Raw genomic sequence first — 4,532 nt, forward strand, 5'->3', positions numbered from 1 at the left:
AGTTTTTATAGAAACAATCAGCTGTGTTATTCATACAGATCTAGTTAACTAATCTCATTTGTGTTTCAATAGGTTTAAACCATTTTAAATAACCTCTCTATCTCATTTTCACCCTATATCTCACTGAACTAGGTAGTCTCTGAGATACCACTCTGTTCTCGGTAGTCTTCTTGTATCTGTTAAATTTTATCTTTGATGCTGATATTGTCATTTGTTAGTGCACTGTTGCAACAGTTTTTATGTACCTTAAATATTTATTAGATGCCTTAGTGGAGAATATCACTGGATCTTTGTCTTGTCCGGGTTAAAAAGTTTTCTTGAGGTCTGCTTATTTGAGATCTGGAAGGAGGGAATGAGAAGGTTTAAAAGGGAGTGATAATGGTTTTTAGATAGTAGGTGTCAGTCATTACTCAGGTGCTGGTTGTTTCAGTTATGCTTTCCTTGTATGGGTTTTGCAAGAGTGATAATGGTTTTCTTCCCCACAACACTGAAGGGATGGAAATGATTTCTTGTAGGTGTGTACACACTAGAGCTCCTGTGCACGTCCTGACTGTAGTGATGCTGCATTTTGGTTGTCCTTGTATTCCACTATAGGGAACCTATAGATAGGTAAACCTGGGGATTTAGGCAGCTGATTTAAGTATATCAAGCCCAAATGATGTTCACACGGCTGGCTAGTCCCTAAATCCTTTCAGGACCAGTAGCAACTACTTTCAAGTTCTCAACAAGCAGCCTATGCCAGGAACTTCAGTAATGCAAAAATGTGGCTTTGTTTAGAATGGATGTGAAAGGAAACTAAATAGAGACCGCAATCTGTTACTGTACAACTGTTTTAAAATTGTGACTTGTATTCCTTGGGAGATCCGGCAAGGTATGAAATGTGTTTTTCTTTCAAATCAATAAGAATAATCAACATTTCCCAGAATGCCCCCATCTTCCAAAAGAAAAAAAAAAAAAGAAAAATATCAGCTCCACTTAATTACTTCTGAGAGTTTAGGTAACTGTCCAGAATTGACACCAAAAAGCAAATTTTGAAAGTAATGGATAGGATTATTTGGAGTGATAGTGACTCCTACTGTTGAGCAATTTGAAGCTAGTTCAGGCAAAGTGGTTTTCATACAGGAAACAAGCAAGGAGAAGTCTGCGTCGAGCTGAAAGGCAGAGAGGTGGCACAATCTCCTTCCTTGGAGGTTCTTAAGACTGGGCTAGACCAAGCAATGGTTGGCATGATCCAACTGGAGACAGTCCTTCTTTGACTGCAGGTATAGGGATTTGCCTGACTGAGAGTGGTGGGGCAAGACTCCCTAGGTCACGATCTTGGGGCTTTAGTTTGAGCAGGAGCTTCGGCATATCATTCAAAATCCCCAACCTTGATTTCAGCCAACGCCCAATGCTGGACTAGATGATGCCCTGAAGTCCCTCCCATCCCTAATTTTCTATGGTTCTATCATTATATGAGAGCAGTGGTGTTGGAAAACTCTGAGGGATGTTTTCCCTGTAGCTAACGGTGCTCTAAACCAATGACTAATCTTAGGATCATAGAAAATTAGGGTTGGAACGGACCTCAGGAGATCACCTTGTCGAACACACTCCTCAAAGCAGGGCTGCTCTAAACTTGATCATGTCAGTCAAGGCTTTGTCTATCTGGGTGTTCAAAACCTCCAAGGATGGTGCTTCCACCACCCCTCTGGGTAGACTCTTCCAGTGCTTTACCACCCTCCTGATAGGATTTTTTTTCCTAATATCTAAACTGAACTCGAGTCCATTGCTCCTTGTTCAACCATCTGCTACCATGGAGAACAATGGTGCTCCATCTTCTTTGTAACCACCCTTGAGGGAGTTGCAGGCTGCTATTAAACATCATCTTGGTCTTCTCTTCACCAAACTAAATAAGCCCAGTTCCTTCAGCCTCTCCTCATAACTCATGTAACCTGGCCCCTTATCCATTTTTCCTGCCCTCCAGTAGACTCTCTCCAGTCTGTCTACATCCTTTCAGTAGTGGGAGGCCCAAAACTGAACACAGTCCTCCAGATGCGACCTTACCAGTGCCAAACATGGGAGAAGTATCACTGCTTTCGGTCTTCTGGTTATGCTCCTGCTAATGCAGCACAACTGCCATTGGCCTTCTTTACAACAAGGTCACAGTGTTGGCTCATATTCACTTTCTTGTCCACTTTAACATCTAGGTCCAGCTGCTTAGGTGGTCAGTCTCCAATCTGTAGCAGTGCAAAAGATTGTTCCATGCTACATGCAGGATTTTGCACTTGTCGTTACTGAACCTCATTAGATTTATCTGGTTCAATCCTCCAATTTATCGAGGTCTCTCTGAATCATAGCCCTGCTGTCAATCATATCTATTACTCCCCACAGCTTGGTGTCATCTCCAGACTTGCTGAGGGTGCGGTCTATGCCATCTTTCCAGCAGTTGACTACATGACTGAACAAAACTTGTTCCAGGCCCAAACCCTGGAGCACTCCACTTGATACTGGCTGCCAGATAGACATTGAACTATTGACTACCATCTCTTCACCTGAATTATCAAGCCATTTATTTTTCTCTCTCATAGTCTATTCATCCCACCCATACTTCCTTGGCTTGCTTGTGACAATATTGTAGTACACAGTACTGTCATAGACTGTATCAAAGGCCTTGTGAAGGAAATGATATATCATGTCCAGTGCTCTCCCTGCATGCACAGTGGCACTCATCATTTTGACTTGTCCTTAGTCAGCCCACGCTGACTGTTCGCAATCACATTTGTCTCCTCCAAGTGCTTAGAAATTGATTTGCACCAAAACTTTTTCCTAGACTGGGGTGAAGCTGACGAGTCTGTAATTTCCCAGATCATCCTTTTCCCCTTCTTCCCTTTGTTAAAGATGGACAATATATTTTCCTTTTCCAAACATCTCAGACCTCCCCCAGTCACCACAAGTTTTTAGAGATCAATGCCAGATGGGCAGTATTTTTGCCCTTTCCAAACATCTTGGACGTGCCCCAGTCACCATGAGTTTTCAAAGATAAAGGCCAGTGGCTCTGTAGTCACACAGAGGGATTACTGGGACTCATCCAGCCCTCAGACTACTACCACATGCAGATCATCTGTGTGGACAAGAGTGATACTGCCAGGGGTAATCCTGAGTAGATCAAGTGGGACTACAGGGCTCTGGGTGCAATGGTAAAGGGTTACGGGTCTTGGGTGGTGTTTTCCTTGATCTTCCCAATCAAGGGGAAGGGCCCAGGTGAGACCAGATGCATCCTACAGATTAATGCATGCTATGCAGATAGTGTCTCCAGCAGGACTTTGGCTTCTTTGACCATGGGATGCAGCTCCAAGAAAATGATTGCAAGGAAGAGATGAGATCTACCTGAAAAAAAGGGATGGGAATCATTGCAGACTGGCTTCCTAAGCTAATGAGGAAGGCTTTAAACTAGGTATGCCATGGGATGGGAACGAAAGCTATGATGTAAATGTGGAAGTGGGTGAACTAAAGGAAGCACAAGCACAAGGAGACAATGGGGGAAGCCTTCTAATTCTACTTGAGAAAGAAGGATAATTGGATAGATAATTCAGGTGTCTGTACATGACTGCATGGAGGCTGGGAAAGAAGCAGGAACAACTGGAAGTCTTCACACAATCATGGCACCATGATGTGATTGGACCAACAGAGACTTGGTGGGAGTTCACGTGACTGGAGTACTGTCATGGATGTGTACAAACTGTTCAGGTAGGGCAGGCAGGGGAGAAGAGGAGGAGGACTTGTGCTAAATAGTAAAGAGTCCCATGATTGCTCAGAGATCCAGTATGAAACTGCAGACCAGGACTGTTGAAAGTCTCTGTGTTAGGGTTGGCAGGGATCAAGAAGGGTGATGTCATGGTGGGGGTCTGCTATAAACCACCAGGCCATGAGCAGGAGGTGCATGATGTTTTCTTCAGACACCTAAGAGAAGTTTCCTGATCACAAGCCCTGGTTCTCATGGGGAACTTCTTTCACCCTGACATCTGCTTGGAGGGCAATACGGTAGTACACAGAAAATTCAGGAATTTTTGGAAAATGTTGCTGAGAACTTCCTGGAGCAAGGGTTGCAGAGACCAACTCTAGGGCCTGTGTTCTTCCTGATATCCCACTCAGACACAGGGAAGAAGTGGTGGGGAATTTAGTAGAGGATGGCAACTGGGGCAGCAGTGCCTATGAGGTGATTGAGGGTGGGATCCTGAGGAAAGGAAAGATGTATAGAGGTGGAATAGGGAAAACAGACTTTGACTCCATCAGGGAACTCCTGGCTGGATGCCCTGGGAGGCCAGTCTGAGCGGGAAGGTGCCCCAGAGAGCTGGCTTTGTTTTAAGGAAACTTTACTGAGGACACCGAAACAAACCATCCCAATGTACATGGAAGCTGGCAGGCATGGCAGAAGACCAGCATGCCTCAGCAGTGAACTCTTCAGCGTCCGCTAAAGGAAGCTGCAAGAAGAGGACACTTAGATCAATGACTAGGGAGGAGTATGAGAGTATTTCTCAGGCCTGCAGGGATGA

The 4,532-nt window shown here is 44.5% G+C and overlaps 1 protein-coding gene across 1 annotated transcript in view; it reads left to right on the top strand.

Moving 5' to 3' along the window:
- LOC106723404 (olfactory receptor 14A16-like) overlaps positions 1-4,532 on the top strand; it is a 9,667-nt gene that overhangs the window by 969 nt on the left and 4,166 nt on the right. The window lies entirely within an intron of this gene.

Source organism: Alligator sinensis, unplaced genomic scaffold (assembly GCF_000455745.1).
Source record: "Alligator sinensis unplaced genomic scaffold, ASM45574v1 scaffold1454_1, whole genome shotgun sequence".
Lineage (NCBI taxonomy): Eukaryota > Metazoa > Chordata > Crocodylia > Alligatoridae > Alligator > Alligator sinensis.